Source organism: Rhinopithecus roxellana, chromosome 2 (assembly GCF_007565055.1).
Source record: "Rhinopithecus roxellana isolate Shanxi Qingling chromosome 2, ASM756505v1, whole genome shotgun sequence".
In the NCBI taxonomy this organism is placed as follows: Eukaryota; Metazoa; Chordata; class Mammalia; order Primates; family Cercopithecidae; genus Rhinopithecus; species Rhinopithecus roxellana.
In genome coordinates this window covers 95,902,380-95,923,543 of record NC_044550.1, presented here as the reverse complement: position 1 = coordinate 95,923,543, position 21,164 = coordinate 95,902,380, and the positions used below count along the sequence as shown (strand labels likewise).

At 37.1% G+C, this 21,164-nt stretch overlaps 1 pseudogene; it reads right to left on the bottom strand.

The window, feature by feature from the left end:
* Nucleotides 1–5,274: 5,274 nt before the first annotated feature.
* On the bottom strand, nt 5,275–19,915 carry LOC104663435 (annotated as a pseudogene).
* Nucleotides 19,916–21,164: the final 1,249 nt, after the last annotated feature.

Here is a 21,164-nt window from a genome sequence, read left to right as displayed (position 1 = left end):
GTGAAATTGTTAACTCACTGGCCAGCCCTAGGACTCAGAAATTTTGGAAAAGAATTACAAAATTTCTGAGTAAACACAATTTTGTGATCTCCGTAAATTTCATCCTCTAAGCTCTCTCTTCATCTTTGGGTTTTAGTCCATTAACTTAACTCTTGTCTACTTCACAGAGGCAATAAAGATATGAGATCCCAAGGCAGAGTAGTTCCTCAATGGGGCTTACTAAAAACAGAGCATTCTATTCAAATGGGCAAAGGTAAGCTTCTTTTAATCTCAAGAACTAGGTGAGAAAATCAGAGGAATGCAGATATCGTCTCACTTCTGAGCCATGATCCTGAGAAATGCTCTACAACCAAAGCACTGGATATAGTATGTACTTTGGCTAAGCTGCCACCAGGTGAATGGTATTACTTATTTAAATTCTTGTAATCTAATCAGAATGACTTCCTATAAATATAACTTATAGATTCAAAGAAAACACAGTCTAATATCCCAAATTACCAATAATGTTTCTATAAAACTATGTATTAGAATAAATACATAAATATTAATTACCACTAACAAAATGTGTTTGCATACACACACATACACACACAGAGTAAAAGCAAAAGTTCCCAACTTTTCTGTCTATGGTACCCTTATTGTTTTAGTAATTTTTTCACAACACTCCTAGACGAAAAGAAATGTCTAATAATTATATTTATTAACTAGTTAGAAATCATAAAATACTCAGCTTTATAAAGATATGGTATCAGCAAAAAAAACGTAGCATGATCAATGAGGAAACTGTGAACTATCTCTAGCTTCATTGTGCCCAACAGGTATCGAGAGTCGCTGTCTTTTGCTGGAAAATGTAAAACGTCCTGCAGCCCTCCTGTGAGTTTGCTGCAGCACCCCAGGGTGCCTTGGTGCACAGTTCAAAAACCACTGGATTAAGACAAATCTGGGAACTATTCTGTGTCTACTCTCTCATCCCAGTTAAGTTACACAATAGCTAGTATTTTAATGTTTTCATTCTTGGCTCAGTCTAAAATTGATCGTTCTCTTAACTTTAGTGAACAAAACAAAACTTGAAATTGATTTTACTTTGAGGCTTCAAAGAGAATCAATGGTTCTCAGTGCTATCTGTTTAAGCCTCTTTCTTCTTCAGTGGGAAGGTCTCAATGACCTTCACATAACTTATCTAGGAAAATACGCAGTTGTCCTTTGTAAGGTCACAATTAATAGTCTTCATTTTTCCCCAGAAGCAAAGCTAAAAAAAACAGATGAAGAATATTTCCTACATTCTGACTAGATTTCTTGACTGAAAAAATCTCATGACCATCCTTGATTAATCAGGATATTTCTAAATTAATAATCTCTTACCACACAAGAAGCTTGTCGTTCAACTGTAGTTTAATCATAGGTTTTAACACATACTGTAAGATTTCAACTCTCACTTGTAGGCGGAGAGAATGGTTTCTTTATAGCCTTGTGTTCTCCATCAAGTTAGGCCCTTGAAAAAATAATTTAATTAGATTATTTTTATAGAACTATGGTTCTTCACAAACATACAAGAAGTGTCATCTAACTAGAGAAGAATCTTGGATGCCTCGGAAGAAAAGCTAAGAGTGTGTGTGTGTGTGTGTGTGTGTGTGTGTGTGTGTGTGTGTTTGCGTGTACCTGTATGTCTGTCTCTATCATGCACTCATGACAGAGAGATAAAGAGGAGAAAGATAAAGATTCACATGCCTTAAAGGTATGTGAACATGAACATGTGACGATGTGACTTTGATAGAATGAGTGTAGACAGGCAGGGAGGAAGTGAGTAGGAGTCTACACTGAAAGGGTTGGCTAATCTAACTGTGGTAGGCCATAGGGTTTTCTCAGATCCCTGGCAGTTTTCAGATAGATCTAAAGCGATTCTATCAAAACATGTTAAATACCAACGATAACCAAGGACAAATTGCCACATTCCAAAAGCAATCAGAGTTGGCCTGCATTATCCCTTCCTCCCCACATTCCTCAGAGGCTTATCACAACAGCAACCACATGCATTGTAAACAGTGTTACCCTTCAGCTAGGCAACTGGCTTCTTCTCCTGCAGTAGTTTAAAACCACCCTCTGTTCCCACAGCCAGTAAGATGGTCTGCATTACCTTTGCACTGATCTCTGAAGGCAAAAACAGGATCCTTTTGCATTAACGATTAGCAAAAATGCCAAAGGCAACAACTTTGACAAGGACCATACTACAAGCATAAGTTTGCGTTGATAGTTTCTCTTCAATATAGTTACGAGTGCTCTGCCATCATCTGTGAAACATATCAGTGCACACAGACCACCAAATCGTGCAACAAATCCTAAGAGTTTATTGGAAATAAATTACTGGATTATGTCTATTTAACCACAAACTTTAAAATCTGAAAAAAATAAAAAACTGGGTAAAACTAGTTAGATGTGGTATTCATTACACGTAGAAAGATGTTTAAAATTGATGTGAAAACATGACTACATTGCAATTTAAACTTAAATTTCAGTAGGCACCTAAATTTAAAAGCCCATAATAATTACAGGATGTGTAGCCTTAAATTAAACAAGACTACTCTTGAATTAAGTAAATGCTAATGTTGTACTATCCGCTAAGTAAATACTAATTAGTTGTCACAGCAATTTTTCTGAATCTTCTCACAGTATACTAAGATATGTGTAATGTATAATATGTGAAGTCACCAAGGGTGGAGTCTGGAAGACGTAACAAGCAAAAATAAAGCCAGATGTCAGTAAAATGCTCCCTGTTACTATGTTTTGGAGCTCCATATGGGAGGGAATAATTACACTTTGGCAGTGAGAACCACCCAAAAAAACATATTTCTAAGGTTTAGCATAATACATTTGGAACTTTCTAGAAATAGTAGCAGAAATATTATAATAAATCCCAGAAGTTTTGATGTGTAAGTAGTCATGGCAATCCCCTTTTCCCTCTGGTGAATCCGAAAGATGTCCTGAAGATTGGTGATACATCAAAACTTTCTTAAAAACCTTTTTTCAAGGTATTTTCTAACCAGAGGATTGCAGACTTTAAGACAGTCATTATTGGTAAATATTCCTTTCCCAACTTCTGTGTTTCAATTGTTTCTCTGTAAAATGGAGATAATAATAGTGCCAACCTCATAAGGTCTTGGCAAAGACTAAATGAGTTAGCACACAGCTACAAACTCACATAGACAGAAGTGTCTCAGAATGTGAAGTTATTTCTTTTTTAGAGAGATAATACAGTACATTACCATATTAGGTCCATTAGGGATAGTTTTTGATACCAAGTGAGTTCAGATCATGTGTGGTCTTGCTGCTAATTGAGCTTAAAACAAACTTTTCTTGAGTTTTAGAATCATGGATGAGGAATTGTAGTCCTGTATATGTAGAATACTTAGCACTATATCTGGCATACAGTAAGAATTAAGCTTGTATTTTCTTTTTTTTTTTTTTTTTTTTTTTTTTGAGATGGATTCTTGCTGTTGCCCAGGCCAGAATGCAGTGGTGTGATCTCGACTTACCGCAACCTCCAACTCCCAGGTTAAAGTGATTCTCCTGCCTCAACCTCCCTAGTAGCTGGGATTACAGGCATGCACCACCAGCCCGGCTAATTCTTGTGTTGTTTAATAGAGACAGGGTTTCACCGTGTTGGCGAGGCTGGTCATGCACTCCTCTGACCTCAAGTGGTCCACCTGCCTAGGCCTCCCAAAGTGCTGGGATTATAGACATGAGCCACCACACCCGGCCAGCGTGTATTTTCAATCATTATATTAGAGTATTATTATTACCCTATTTGAAACTTGAGAGGATAATATTTTCCCTCCTTCCTTCCTTTCGTCCTTTCTTCCTCCCTTCCTTCCTTCCTTCCTCCTGCCCTTCCTCCCTCCTTTCCTTCCTCCCTTCTCTTTCTTTCAACAAATAACTAACAAGGACATTTTACATATAAAGCACAATGCTATGTGACAAGATAATTTGGGTAGCGCTCACGTAAAATACAATTCCTTTCCCTGGTCCAAGGATCAGTAAGATTTCTAAAATTATAATTTTTTTGTTGCGATTTAAATTGTTTATCACCCCAAGCAAAAACTGTAGCCTTTCCATAGCCATACTTAGCAGCTATCACACATACATTTAAAAAGATAATAATTGAATTAAATTAGCCAGTAAATGTCAGCCAGTCTAATTGTGTCACTATAATTGTTGCCATAATCGTGACTACCAAGGTTTTCTCTTATTACCACTTATAATAGAAAAAATGAAAAAACTTTAACAAATCTTTTATAAACCACTCTTAAAATGAATAACTAAACAATACACAGTTAAACCTCACTTTGGCATTTTCCAAGGAATCCCCTCCCCAAGAAAATGAGATTTCCAGTGTAATTTCTAATTTAATACCAGGACTTATAAAAGAAAAAAATGAACTGGGGTAATACCCTATCCTTATTCAAAGAGTATTGATCAAAGCCAAATTCTTGTTAAATAATGTTTTACACTAAAGAGATGAAAATCTTCAAAGCATTCCCCATGAATTCCCTAAGAAAGTAACTTATGTTTGGTCCAAATCTTACAGGGAAAAAAAAAAAAAAAAAAAAAAAAAAAAAAAAAAAAAAACTCAAAAGCTAAGTATTCCTTTCAATATAATGACAATCAATCATATCCCAGGGTCTCTCTAAATCCAATTCTAATGTCTAAATGGGACAGACTCTTCTACTGAAGAAAATGGTGAAAATTTTTCAGCATTTTTCCAGTTGTTCAACTGCTGTATCTACATTCTTAGAATCTAACTAAAAGACGAAACCGAAGCTTTTGTGCATTGATAACTAACTTTGCCTACTTTGAATATAATACCATAAAAAGCAGAGATAATATCTCTTACCTCCTAGAGTTATTGTATGAGTCAAATTTAATTTTAACAACCATTTACTTTCAACTTACTACTGGCCCAATAAAGATATATGAAAGGTTGCTGAACCTATGAAACAACATAAAATGATAACATGATTTACTCTTAATCTATTGCAAATCAAGAGAAAAAACAAAAAGTTGATGTAGAGAATCACATTTATACATTTCCTTTAGTGAACTTTGGTAGATTCATCTTCAAATTCTTTAATGAAAAACTCACAAGAGCCATTTTGCACGCTATATATATATATATATATATATATATATATATATATATATATATATATATATCGGTCATTATGGGATTTACATTATATTCTCTGTGCTGGTTAAACCAATGACACTTTGCTCTTTTCCTTAACCAGCTGAGGGAGGCAGGAACAAAGGAGAATATTGACAAATCTGGAAACGGGGCCGGTGAGTGTCAGAGAAGGAAGCCTTTGGGAAGGTGAAGCTGTGGTAGCCAGCACTCATGTTGTAAAAGGATACAACTCCAGCCTCAGAGTCCAGAAACATTCCCACAACCAAGGGCTGTTCACACAGATGAAGGGAAGTTAAGGGAGATGTAAGGGCTACATAGCATTTCTTTCTGCATAGTCTGAGGGTCCACAATCCAGACTGAGGTTCTTGCTTCATGCCAGTGCCTCTCTGCACATTTCCATACAAACTCCTAAATCCCACCCGGTTCCTTCTCCAACATCCATTTAGAAGGAACATCTTCCTGAGAGGTGAAGCCCTCACAACCCAGGACACAGGGGAAGGCACTGAATCTCCTGGAAGCAGTGCTGTGATGGTCCTGGGGATATCCACAAGTCACTTGTCTCCGATCCTCAGGCAGAATTAGTTCACCATGAGCTGTATCTGGATCCAGAGTTACATTGACTGTAATCCCAGTACTGTAGGAGGCTAAGGCAAGTGGATCACTTGAGTGCAAGAGTTCAAAACCAGCCTGGGCAACATGGCAAAACCCCATCTCTTGATGGCTCCTTAACATTTTCTTCACATTACAGGAAATAAAGCTCAAAAATGTTGCACATAGTATGAAGCTCCAAGGAGAAGACCTCTGATGTTTCCAGCTTCACAACCCAACTCCTGCTCACAGTGTCATTCACATTCTGCAGCAATTTTTGGACTGAGTTCTGACATCTTTCCTCCAGTTCCAGCATGTGGCTGTTGAATTCAGCCCAGACTGGTCCCATGGTCCCTCAGTCTACTCAGAGTCTATTGGTCTTCCTTCTCCTGTCTCCAGAGATAAGACTTCTCCTCCTCATGTAGGAAACTCTGGAGATTCTCAAAGTCAAACTCAATATTTTTATCTCTGCATTTGTGTCTTCTCATGAGGAGATATAAAATTGCAGTTTCCATTATTGCTGTCTAAATTCATGCAGTGAGAGTGTATAATTTGGACAACTTAAATCTATGCTTTTGAGTTACAGTCCTCAAACTTGGCCCAAATAAACTCTGTACTTATTTTCCATTTAGTTATGTGCATTGCTGTGAATACCTTCTGCTCTGCACACTCCTCTTCTAGTTGCCTCAATTTTGTCACAACTTTCTGGAGCTTTTCCTTGTAGCCCCGTCATACGTCTTCAACAAGAGCTGTGGTGTGCCCTTTGTGCTATGGTGCCCGCTCACCATGCCAGCAGGTGAGCTGCCCTTCATCTTCACAGACCAGGTGGAGCTGTTCCTGGTATCCCAAGGTATCACTGAAGCAAGCCGCTGTGCTGAGTTCGTTACTGGAGTTGAAACAGATTTTGTCCTTGGGTTACATTAGAATCATCCGTTCCACTTAGTCTTCCAATTGCACTATGACTGCAACACATTCATACAATGGCATACTGTGCTGCAATAGAAATGCACAAAACAGAACAACATGATATGGCACATGTGATAAATCCAACAAAAAATGTTAAACAAAATGGCAAGTTGTAAAATATATACAGTATATTACACATATGTAGTTTAAAATACGCAGAATAGAGTCTTATGTTTTATATAGATATACATATGTATAGTAAAAGTAAAAATATATAAATAAGAATGATCAAGAGCAAATTCAGGATGGTTACATCTCTGGAAAGGGAGAGAGATAAATGACATTAGGGAAGAGACACAGAAGGTTTTAACCAAATCTAAAATAGTTTATTTCTTTAACGTGAACATCTGATATGATTATGACAGAATGCTAAGATTTGTTCAAACTATGTGTGGATGATCATAGACATATATTATTTTAATTGTTATACTTTATGTTTGAATATTTCATAATTTTAATACCAAAAAAAAAAAAAAACCAAATAGATGTGCGCCTGATAGGTGAAAAAAAGACGAAGAAGAGACCATGCAATGTAAGTCTTTTCTCTTGGAAACTGTTCATGTGCTACATACCACTCTGATCTTCTGGCAATCTCTTTAGCAGCAAAACAACGCCAAAATTATCTGAAGACTAAAAAAAAAATGTATAACACTGAACATTCAGTATGACTCACAGTCTATACTCTAATGCTCTCTTTTAATCATTTCTAAAACCTCGTGTAAAATTACTGCCATTTTACACGTAAGGAAATCCAGATGCTAAGTAATCTACTCATGATCATGCAGCTGTGGCAGAGTTGAGACTCGAACCCATTCAGGTGTAGACCCAAAGCCCTTTCTCTTTTGTCGATACTGCATTGGGAACCCATAAAAAAACAGACAGAAGAGGAAGGAAGCCATGCGAAGTTCTGTCAGAGAAGCAGTTAGGGACATAGCTGACGTAGAGTCTGCTAGAAGCCAGTGTAGGTAGAGAAATTCTTTTAAAATATGAGATCTGAGCCATGCTTCAAATAATATCTTATTACTGACTTAAAAGCAGAAAGTGGAATATGGGTGAGGAAAGTTTCAAAAGGAGTGTGAAATCACGGCAGAAAAGGTCCATTTGCTTAGAGCATGAATGGAGAGTGAGAATTATACAAAAGAGAAAACAGACAAAAGAGAGAATAACCCTCAAGGAAAATTAAAGGAAAGAGATCCAAATCAGAAAAGAAATTAAGTGATAGAAAACAGATGAAGACTATTACAATATAAAAATAAGGAAAGTAGAAGAATCAAGCATGAGCTTCTGAAATTTGAATTATTCCAAACTATTAAGGCAGAAAGAGGAGCTGAATCATCTGATTTCAAAGGTAGGAAAATTGGAACAAATGATTAAATTGAGGGAGAAATGGGGAGCAGAATTGTGGTTTGTTTATTTTTGGAGGTTAAATGGAAGACTCTTTTGAAATGTATTAAAAGCATCTGATTCCACATAAGGAACTTTGAAAAGTGGAGCAGGGAAAAGAATTCTGCTTCTGTTTTCCCTGAGCCTTCTGCAAGTACTTAGGTGGGTGTGTTTGGGTGGAAACATGAGCTTTTTGTTGAACACCCTCTGATTCTCCCCCTCCCACCTGAAGTCCTAAAGCTGTGTTTATGACAACACAATCATTTCTACAGTAACTAAAGAGCTGTCAGCAAAAGAGGATTATTGCTTAAGTTGAGAAATAAGCAACTAAAAAACTCTTAAACCACAAAGCACAGGCTCCCATGCGAATATTCAAGTGACAAAGCCAAAGTAATGCAAATACGGAAAATGTTATGTGCTGGACAACCCTAACTGACCTTCTAGAAACTGGTCTTTAAACTTCGTGGAAACGTTTCTACAGAGTAACCCAACAGTGTCAGAGTTTGATATATTTTGCTGACTCCTCAAACAAAAATTTATCAGTGGGTATCTAAACTCAATATATGGCCTCTGGTTTGTAAACCATTCTCACTACCGTACGATATTCAGAATTCAAACTGAGTCGTTTGGATTCTGTGATAAGAATTATGAATTCCTGGTCGGGCGCGGTGGCTCATGCCTATAATCCCAGCACTTTGGGAGGCCGAGGTGGGTGGATCACCTGATGTCGGGAGTTCAAGACCAGCCTGGCCAACACGATGAAACCCCGTGTCTACTAAAAATACAAAAATTAGCTGAGTGTGGTGGCATGCGCCTGTAATCCTAACTACTCGGGAGGCTAAGGCACGAGAATCACATGAACCTGGGAGGTGGGGCTGCAGTGAGCTAAGATCGTGCCAATGCACTCCAGTCTGGGCACAACAGAATGAGACTCCGTCTCGAAAAAAGAAAAAAGAAAAGACAAGAAAAAAGAATTACGAATTCCTTGCGAAGGTTTGAAATGGCCCAAACTCCATCAAAAAATAAGTCTTTATTTTTTGAAAAGTAAACTATCTGTTCAATGGATGTTGCCTAAGAGCTCCAGGAAAAACCATCAGTATTGCCATTGTAGGAAAGATACGAGACCATCTACCACTGCAGTAGTAGAAAGGCTACCACATGGTCTTCTGCAGTGAGTTCACTTTCCTTCTCTTTGCTAATTTGATTTTAGAGTGCTTCACCCTTCTCTTCTTCCCATGTGTTGCTACCAGCAGAGAAGAGTTTTAATATTGTTGACAATAAATTATTTATATGCTTAGCAGTTTATAGTATAGGAAACATATCTTTTCAGTAAGTATGCTAGTACATGTTAAGGAAAAATGTAATGGGAAAAGAAAAGTTATCTACCTTAAGCAAATACTCATTCTAAATAAAAGAAAGCTATGCATTGCCTCCTTTACATTTTTTGCTGCTAAAGCCTGTCTTAGACCCTATATTTCAATCTGCCAGAGAGCAAGTTGTAAGCTGATACAGAACAGGACTGATATCATGAAAGGAACTTACTTTTAACCACTATGTTTCTGGATAATTAAAATTGTCAAGGGACTTTTAAAAGAATTATTGTGTCATTATTTTCATAATTATAAAATACATATGAAATTTAGGATTTTTCTAGTGCTGACTAGATGCAATCATAGTAAAACCCACAAAATGTTGGCATTTCCCGTTCTTCAAGTTTTGGTAACTTAGAAAACTTTAAGTCTGTTGAGCCACTAGTGTGCATTTCATGATGGAGAAGACTCCTTACTCATATTAAGGAGTTAAGGGGTTTCTTTTGATGCTGCCTTTGAAAGTAGCTACAGAAAGGGGTAGTGTGATTGCTTTGAGAAAAGCTAGAATCTGTTCTAACCCTAGCTATTTTTACAAGCCAGGTGACCTTGGCTAAATGAATCAGTCTCAGAGTCTTCATCAGCAAAGCAGGAACAACTGTGGAAATCCAATGACAGCCTCAGGCATACTTATCTGCATATGCGTGTATACCTTGCCTCCAAAACATTTGTGTGTATATGTGTGTGTGGAAAATAAATCTAGAACTTGTGACAATGTGACAGTGTCAAGTCAGAAAAAGTCAGAAGGTCAGTATGTGGAAATTTATGCCAAAATCTATGCAAAACAATGACTAGAAGGGGCAAACAATAAGATGGTAAGATTCCAAGAAACCAAAGCGAGACAGAAACAGGAAAAATTGTAGGATTCGTGGTATCTATAAAAACAAATCACTTACTAAGGGGAGACCCAATATTTTCTGATTCCGAAATTTCAGAGAAATTTATCTAATGGAAGTTCAAAAAAGTGTACTCTCTATAAATAAAAATTACAATGTCCTTCCAACTATTTCTTTTTTCTTTTTTTTTTTTTTTTTTGAGACAGAGTCTCGCTCTGTCCCCCTGGCTGGAGTGCAGTGGCGCGATCTCGGCTCACTGCAAGCTCCATCTCCCGGGATCATGCCATTCTCCTGCCTCAGCCTCCTGAGTAGCTCGGACTACAGACGCCCGGCACCGCGCCAGGCTAATTTTTTGTATTTTTAGTAGAGACGGGGTTTCACCGTGGTCTCGATCTCCTGACCTTGTGATCCGCCCGCCTCAGCCTCCCAAAGTGCTGGGATTACAGGTGTGAGCCACCACGCCCAGCCAAACTATTTCTTTAGACCCATAACATGATGAATTACACAGGGCTGTTTATTGTCATGAATCTTACTATCATCTTACATAAGGATTACAATGCCAAATCATAGGTTGACAGAAGCAACTTTTTGGTATATCAGAAAAAAGTATCCGGGAACAGTGGCTCACGCCTGTAATCCCAGCACTTTGGGAGGCTGAGGCGGGTGGATCACAAGGTCAGGAGTTCGAGACCAATCTGGCCAATATGGTGAAACCTGGTCTCTATTAAAAATACATAAATTACCTGGGCGTGGTGGTACATGCCTGTAGTCCCAGCTGCTCAGGAGAGTGAGGCGGAAGAATCGCTTGAACCCGGGAGGCGAGGATGCAGTGAGCCGAGGTCGTGCCACTGCACTCCAGCCTGGGCAAAAGAGTGAGACTCAAAAAAAAAAAAAAGACCGAGCGCGGTGGCTTATGCCTGTAATCCCAGCACTTTGGGAGGCCGAGGCAGGTGTGTCACGAGGTCAAGAGATGGAGACCAGCCTGGCCAACATGGTGAAACCCTATCTCTACTAAAAATACAAAAATTAGCTGGGCGTGGGTGGTGGGCGCCTGTAGTCCCAGCTACTCAGGAGGCTGAGACAGAATTATCACTTGAACCCAGGAGGCAGAGGTTGCAGTGAGCCGAGATCGCACAACACTACTCCAGGTGGGCGACAGACCGAGACTCTGTCTCAAAAAAAAAAAAAAAATTAGTAAGGGTCAGATACACAGCTTGCTACTGGCTGCAGTGAGCTTATTATAAACGTGTTTATCTGGAGCAGCAATTCCCATGTTTTAGTCTCTGGATCCCTTCGCACTCTTAAGACTTATTGCGGACCCAACGGGCTTTTCTGTAGCTGGAATCTGGGTCCCCTTGATCACATAGTCCCAATTTATGCTACCGGGACATAGAACAGTCAGCTTTAAGGTTCAATGCAGGTCTTTTTTTGTTGTTGTTGTTGTTGTTGAGACAAAGTCTGGCTCTGTCACCCAGGCTGGAGGGCAGTGGTGCAATTTTGGCTCACTGCAAACTCCACCTCCCAGGTTCAAGTGATTATCCTGTCTCAGCCTCCTGAGTAGCTGGGATTTCAGGCGTGTACTACCACGCTTGGCTAATTTTTTTGTATTTTTAGTAGAGACGGGGTTTCACCATGTTGGCCAGGCTGGTCTTGAACTCCTGATCTCAACTGATCCACACCCTCAACCTCCCAAAGTGCTGGGATTACAGGCGTGAGCCAGCACTCCAGCCCAGGTCTTTTTTTTTTTTTTTTTTTTTTTTTTTCTTTTTCTTTTTCTTTTTTTTTTTTTCTTTTGTTTTTTATTTTTATTATACTTTAAGTTCTAGGGTACTTTTTTTTTTCTTTCTTTTTCTTTTTTTCTTTTTTATTTTTTTATTTTTATTATACTTTCAGGTCTTCTTACTCAAAGTTATTATACATAATTTTTCCAGGGTAATAAGAATTTTGTAATAAGTCTGAATTTGATTGGAACCTGAGTGGCCACTTTCAAATTTCTATTTCCTAAGACTCAAAACCAGCAGCCGTCATGTTATCAATCATCAGGAAAATGAGCTCTACATTTGTCAAATCCAAAGTTGATAATACTGTATTGGTTTAAATCTGAGAGCAAGTCATTGTAAAAAGTCAGGGGAGACTATTTTTGCCAAACAAACATTGGAGGCAGAGTTCTGAGCTATCCTCACACAGCAATAGATTGCCATTGGGATTCAACTCAACTTTCTTAAGATTCATTCTTTTCAACCATCGTATTAGCAAATGTACAGAAGTTATAGTTAAGTTATAAATAACAATTTTTTAACAAAATAAATGTTCATTGGTTATATTAATAGATAATAAAAAATTTAGAAAGAGTATAAAAAAATAAAAATTCTACTGTTTACCTTTGACATTGGGTATACAGTTGAACCTTGAACAACACAGGTTAAAACTGCTTGGGTCCACTTATACATGGAGTTGTTTAAATAAAGGTTACACTGAGTGTGCCTGCCTCTCCTGCCTCCCCTTCCACCTCCTCCGCCTCTTCCTCCTCCGCCACACCTGAGACAGCAAGAGCAGCACCTCTTCTTCCTCATCTTAGTCTACTCAACTTCAAGACCACAAGGATGAAGACCTTTATGATGATCCACTTCCACTTAATGAATAGTAAATATATTTTCTTTTCCTTATAATCTTCTTAAGCTTTTCTGAAGCTTATGTTATGGAAAGAACACAGTACTCCGTATATATGACATACAGAATATATGTTAATTGACTGTTTAAGTCATTGGTAAGGTTTCTGGCCAACAGGAGGCTATTAGTAGTTAAGTTTCTGGGAAGTCAAAAGTTATATGTGGATTTTTTTTACTGCACTGAGGTCAGTGCTCCTGATCCCTGTGTTACACAAGGGTCAGCTGTATAACTTTCTAGACTATATAGATGTATTTATAGGTGGAGAAATAGATATATATAAAAACTAAAACAAGAAAGTAATATATATATATATACACATATATAATTAGCATCATGCTGTATTTAGGGTTGTGTACTTATTTTTGATCATAATTTTATATAAAGCATTTTTTGATCAATTAACATTCTTTGAAAATATTTAACTTCATGCATCATAATTTTAAAACTTTTCCTTTGTTGTTAGCTATTTGTGTTATTTGATAATGCTTTGAAAATCATATATTAGGTACAAGTACAGAAATAGAAATTATCATGATAACCACTGTAACAGTAACAGGCAGATTATAATGCAACTTGGATATCATCCTTTGTTCTATAAAGATGGCCGTATTTTACATTGACATATGAGTAAGTTTCACTGAGTGGAAAAAATAATTTATTCAAAAATAAATGCTTTGACACTTAACAAGTCAGTTGTTTTCTTAAAAGTCTGCTATAGAATAACAGAACGATTATAGAATAATTACTCACTTCTTTTCTTACTCAGTGTTATTTCCTAATGAATTTTTCTAAGTGGTTTGTCCTGTCTAATTTTATCAGTCTAATAAGAATCCATGCTTCAACTTTCTCACTGCTCTAGGCAGAAATTCCTGTGAACATGTCAAATCCATGGGTGAATGGACAAATTGGCATAGTGGGAGAGCACACACACAAAAGTGAGATGATGGCTGACCGATTTCCCTAATTACTGGAGTTTTAATAAGACAATAAAGCCCTTGCTAAGGATTTCCTAAGTTTTATTAGAAGTCAAGACTCTCCATTTGCAAAATAAGGGGAGCCCAAAGTGATTCACAAAAGGGCAGTGTTACATTCCGTTTACAGTTGAGGGTCACTGTTAGTGCCAAATGAAGCCATAATGCCCAGCATTGCTGAACATGCAAACGAAGCAAAGCTAAACAAAACAAAAAAATGTTTAAAGGGGAAGTGATCTCAGATGGTAAGCATGGCAAAATAGTGAGGCCAAAATGATTGAATCTCATCTGTCCTTTAAAATTGTAGCCCCAAGTCTCCACTCCTCTGGGCATCTGAACCCATAAAAACAATTGAATTATGTCAATTCTCTTCTTACTCTGCACAGTCCATCTTTCCAACCAGCAAAGATCTTAAGAATATGTTCTTTTCTCATCTAAACTACTAGGGCTTTACTTAAATTAATCCTGTTGCTATGCACTATTCATCATACCCATCCTCCACCCTTCTTATTAGTTTACTTAAATGTCTACATATTATCTCTAAACCCTAATTCCTATTATTTCTTTTTTGAAGGTTGCTCTTAGAGAGTTTCACAACCATGAATAGGTTTCAACTTTTTCTGACATCCTCTATTTTTTTTTTTCAGATCAATGAAACAAGAACAAAGAGGAGAATCGGGAAGTCAGCAGTATGTCTCCTTTATTCCCCCATGCTTTAGAATAACGCTTTCTTTGGTAACCCAGGGTATTTACTAGCCTCTTATTAGGTTCAAAAGCCATACAGCAAGGGATTGCAGTCTGCCCTGCAGACAAAGTGTAGACAAATGTACCAGCTTGAGAAAAGTCCATAGCTCCAGCCTTGTGTGACTAGAATTTATGACCCTTAGTTTTCTGTTCCTTTTATCTACATTTGACAATCAGACCCTAGAAGGCAGGGTCATTTGACATGAAGATGTAGTAAGTGGTTTATATAGTTATTATGCCTAAGGAAAGGAAGCATTATCTTTATCTTCTTAATAAAAAAAAAAACACAAAGATTGATTATCCATTTTATCGTATAACTTATTTTTTTAACTTTTATAAGAACATGGCAATTTCCCGTACTTTATAAAAGGTTTAAAGCTTGCCAATACAGATAATATGGTATTTACTGTATCTAATTGTTAAAAAGGCATGAAATGCATATTTTGCTTTTTAGAACTAACTACCAAAGTATATTGACGTCCATGTAATGCTGACTTGTAGGGTAGACTCACTCAATGAGTATTTTTTCTTTCAGAAAAAAATCTTTGAAAGTGGCATTGGTGGTCATGTTTGTTCAGATAGCACTAACTGGTCCCCAGAGCTGTAGAAAATTAAGACAGGTATAAATACCTGATCTCGGTTTGATCACTTAGATTCTTTTCCATAGGAATTTGGAATTGAAATTGAGAGAAAATAATTTCCTTAGCTTATATTGCAACTGAATCTTTAAACTTGGATGACATGGGACAACCATGTTTGCAGAGAAAATCATGCTACAGAGAGAGAGAGTTTGAAGCACATATGTAGATGAAAACAGAGACACAAAGCCCTGTGGTCAGAGTTAGAGGGGCTGAGAGAATAGTTAGCTTAACTTCTGTCTGTTTTCTTGTTCTTGATTCCAAGGACTTCGTGTTATGAATAACCCGTAAATTTTCATATTTACTTTTCATTTCTATGCTCACTTAGAAGGGATTATGTAATTGTTTATTTATAACCAAAGAGACACCGAGGTTTACAGCTGTAGAAGTAATGGTATTTTTCATTTTGTATTTTGTACTTTTCAGTTCAAGGATTTCCATTTGGTTCTTTTACATGGTTTTGTTTTCTCTGCTGAGATTACCTTTTTGGTTCCTTATTATATTCATTTTGCATAGCTATTCTCTAGTCCTTGTGTGCTAACTTCATCATTTCCATAATGCTAAATCTCTGGGTTTTTTTACTATTTTTTCTCCTGGCTATGGACCACTGTTTTTTTCTTTTTCTTCCTCCTCTTCTTCTTCACATATCTAGTAATTTCTATTGTATGCTGGACATTATGAGTACTGCCTTGTTGCATGTCTGAATTTTGTTGTCTTCCTTAACTTTTGTTTTGTTCTGGTAGGCAGTTCATTCATATGTAGCTCTGCTCAATCCTTTCAAGGCTTGTTTTCAAACACTGCTGGCATGGTCTAGAGCTGCCTTTACTCTAGGGATATGTTAGCCCTATTCCTAAGTGATGGCCTGCCTGAAACTTCTACTGAAATCCCAAGTGTCTCCTGATATTCCTCCATCCAGTTAGTTGAAATTAAAGCTTGCAATAGCTTCCAGCCCTTTGCAAGCTATTGAAGTTGCTGTGTTCTTAGCTCTCTGGTAGGTTCTCTCTCTCTCTCTCTCTCTCTCTCTCTCTCTCTCTCTCTCTATATATATATATATATATATATATATAGCCTATTCCTGTGGAGTCTTGCCCTGAGAATGTGTAAGTTAGATTTCACAAATTCCTTCTTTTTGCTGTGTTATCCTTTCTGATAACTTTCTTCATACATCCCAGCTGTTTCACTAGCCCAAACTTTGATCTCTGTACTTCAACTCAGCAAACGCTCTGTGCTTTATTTGAGCTCCACATGCTTGCACAGTAGATTAGAAAGTACCTCCAAACAGAAAGTCAGGGACACCACACAGCTTGCATCATATACTGCCCACCACTGGGAATCACTGTCTTACACCTTTAATCACAAGGCTGAAAGCAGTAATTTTGTATATTTTGTCCTATTTTGTAGTCATTTAAGCTGAGTGGCTAGTTTCGGACCGGTTGGCCTATTGCAGAGAACATCTAAATATACATATTATTAACTTGTTTCTTAAAATTAATTTTATCTACAATGAGTTTATGTGCTTACTACATATTTTGTTTACTATCTTGCTTATTAAGTTTCTTCATGAATTTTAGAATTCTGTTTATGGGCTTAGCTTGGATCAGAGAATTTCTATAACTTTGATCTTATACGTGTTTTGTCTATGCTTCTTCCACCCAACCCAAGGGCTGTCTCTCCAGTAGCAGGTCTTGTAGTGGCATTTTGGGTCATCTATCCTACAGCCGTTTGTGAGATCTGGACACAGAGCATGTGGGCATCTTGGTTTATTCATGATCACAGGGTCTCTGTGGGTCCTCTAAGTCTATGGCTTACTAAAATCTGTAGCCATAGAAGCTATCAGAAACCATGATTGTTTTCAAAGGCTTCTTTCATGCACTTAGAGTCCTCCTATTTGCAGAATTCAAATAGCATATAAAGCCCTCATACCTGTTCACTTTACCCTGTGGGTTCAAAACTACTCCTACAGGTTTGTGTATCCAAAGCCCAATAGGTCAGCCCTCCTGTCATTGGTCAATAATAAGATTTATCTGTTCAGTTTTGAGTTAACTTTTTTTTAATTTATCTATCATTGCTATGTGTTTAGAGCAATGCATGAAATTACTGAGCTGTCTGGACCAAAATACATCTCTAACTACAAATCAGATTTCTTTCCCTGAAGTTTCCACAATTTGAATATAAGACAGACCAAACAGTTCTGATTTTATGGAGTAAAAGCATTATATAAGGATGTCAGAAAAAATGATAAATCATCAGACAGCATACCCTCATCAGAAAGTAATACCCTGTATTATAGAAGGAACAGAATTATCATATGAATTGTAACTAAAATGTTTTTAAAACTCCAACTTGTCTCCTTTTATTCTGTACTCATAATGAACTAATATCAGTTTTAAAATAAAGTGTTAGAATTACTGTTATATTACATATGCTTCAGACATGATTAGCCACAAACTTTTAAATCCCTCCATGGTTATATATTTCTATGGTATAAAATGCTAGAATTGAAGTAGGTACTCTCTAATGTTCCTTCCATCTCTCTTTTATTCTCTATGTAAACTTATTGTCTCAATAGAAAATTGACATGATATTATAGCCTCTTAGTTTATTACTATTAGACAAACTATTCGAGAAAGATTCACTGAACAAATTAAGACACTCAAATCACACAGCTTATTGAATCAACTTAAATCACTTAGGACATCATGCAAGTGGAGTAGAATGGCCACACTACATGAGTCCTTTGTCAGGCCAATGTTTATGTATCCTGTCTTCTCTCTTTTTCTCTCTCGCTTCCCGGCCTCTTGCCTCCCTGCAACCTCAGCACAGCAACCAGTGTGATTATAAAGGCCATAATTGAGATTGAACAAGTTGGCTTAGCAGATAACGAGGTGCTGGGAGTAAACGCTCTTTTTCTATTCAGAAGACACAAGAGCAAGTATACTTGCCATAGCTCAAACTCACCAATAACTAGCTGAGCAGCCATAACTTTGATCCGTTTGTTTTGGGAAAGTATATATAGGGTCCGAATGGATGCCACCAACAGATGCACAAAGTGATATAACCTGAAAATCATAAATATTCAATGACTTTCTTTGGTTCTTCCCCTCTTTGTACCTATCTTCAACACATATGCTCTCTTTATTAATTCCTGTGATGTTTACTAAAGGAACATTAGAGAGTACCTACTTCATTTAATCTATGTCTAGCATGCTTCAGAGACTATTTTTACTTACAATCAACACTGAGTATTTTAGTCCATTTGAGCTGCTATAACAGAATGCCATAGATTAGGTGGTCTATGAAAAACAGAAATTTATTTCCCACAGTTCTGTACGATGGGAAGTCTAAGATCAAGTCACCAGCAGATTTGGCCTCTAGTGAGGGACCTCTTCCTAGTCCATGGAAGGCCATGTCCTCACTATAGCCTCACATGGCACACGGGGTGATTGAACTCCCACATGTCTCCTTTATAAGGTCCCTGTTCCCATTCATGAGAGCTCTGTCCTAACCATCCATGACCTAATCACCTCCAAAGACCTGACCTTCTAATAGCATCACCTTATGGTTAGGATTTCAACACATGAATTTGGGGGTGGGGATGAAAATATTCAGATCATATCAATAAATTGTACTTATCTATTTATCTTATTATTTATAGCAAATTTGAATTTTTTAGATAATACACCAAACATTCATTAAACATATGTTTTCTAAAGTTGTAATGATATCTAGTAATTATCTTGTGCTGATTATGTCAAGCACTTGACTAGAGTATCACATACCAATAGAAACCCTTTGTTGCCTGTCTGAGAAGCCATCTTCTTCCATAGAAACAGAATGTGTTTGAGTATTGGCCCGCCATGTACCTTCTGGTGCTGGACTCTGCTCCAGCTATGGGGACAGTATCATGACTAGTTCCAGCTCATTGAGATAATCTCATTCCCCTTGCCAGGGATTGGCATTTGACACAGTCCTGGACATTGAGACCAGTGGGGACATCTGTTGTGGGGATTCTGGGGAAGGTTTTCCTCACTGATATTATGAGCTTAGTAAGAAACATTTCCTTTTCAGCACATTTTTCACCTTCGTATGCATCTCAGATCTGCAGGAACCTCTTGGTGACAGTCAGTTTTTGAAGAAAAAAAAAAAAGCCAAACAATGAGAATGCCAGAGGAGAAAGATGGAAAGAAGCAGAGGATTTGATGGCACAGTGAAGTCGCTGAATTAATCAACTCTGGAATGACCCTATGTCCAATATTCTTGTTATGTAAGAGTTTCCTTGATGTTTCAGGCACTCATGGCTGAATTTTCATAATATATTCATTTAAAAAACTTGACTGATACAGAAAAAGACTCCATTTTAATCTTCCCAATGTCCCTAGCATACAAAATTGTAAGTTGTAGAGCTGTGATTCAAATATTGCTTTGTCTGACTCCAATACCCGTTAAAATATCATGCTAAATGAGTGGTTAGTGATACATTGATACATACCGTTAAAATGTTTTCATCTTCCTTGATTTCTATACATGGGTTCCTTGACAAGCCCTGGGAGGCTATGCTCTCAGCTTTATTCATGTTTCCCACCATCCCAAACTCTTGAGCTGGCTCAAGATCTTGTTACCCTTTTTTCCTTTATCTGCCTTTTGTGCCTTCAGATTTTTTATATTAATGACAGTAAGTAAAATCAGTTAAACTGATAAGTTATACGATATGCAACTATTCTCTATTTTTCCTTATTCACTAATATTTTTCATTTCTTTTTGTCTTAGACAAACCACATCACTGATCCTTAATGACCTCATTAATTAGTAGTTACTGGAACAGCTGCAGCTTTGTATTCAACTAGAACTTTTTTATATGCTAAACATCGCCCAGGAAAATAAAGTGCCTCCACAGGAAGGCACTCCCTTAGGAGAAACCGTCTGTGACGTTCTTTGCCTTGGCACTAGAATCTTTTCTAAGTGACCTTGAGTTTCACTATTTTCTTTTTCCATGTAAAACTGTCTCACGATAGTTACTCTGTTTTTATTTATTTATTTTTTTGAGCCTTACATAAAATTTCTTCCACTTTAAATGTGGGACTCATGATTTTATCCAGAAGATGAACAGTATTTTTTGTGAACAGTTAGTTGAGCCATGTTGAGATATCATTTGAACTTCTAGAAGCCCCAGCATGTTTCATGGGGCTCAGAACCCTTGCTCCCTGAGAAGCATTCATCTTCAAGATTTCACCAAGACTGTCAGAATGAATTAGCATTAAATGCTATATTCATTATCCCTTCAACTTTAGAGAGGTGAGAAAGAAGGTTCAGTTTCTATGCCTCTTTTTATGCAGTGAAATCAACAAAGTAGTCATGTATAGGCCTAAGAGGATACATTTGGAAAATATTACAGTAAAACTACATTTATCTGGATATCTCAATCACCTAAGACGTAACAAACAATAGATAATAACCAAAAATTTCCCTGAACAAAAGCACCAAGTATCACAATATCAATTTGCTAAAAGTGACATACACCCTTTTTAGAGCAGGCCTTCAAGTTCTTCTCAGAACTCATATTTTAGGCATTATTGTAATAGATTTGACTACATTGTTCCTAGAAATGTCTGTGAATAATATATTATTCATATTGACTGAATATGAACAAGTTTATTATTCATCTGGTTGCACAGCAGAAAGACATTCTTAGGTTTCACCAAAGCTTTGAAAAATGTATTAAACAAGTAACTTGTACAAAAATTTTGAATATGAACTCAAGAGAATTAACAATTGAATTTAAGGAAAAAAAAAACATGAAGATAGTACTATTGAAAAGATGTATA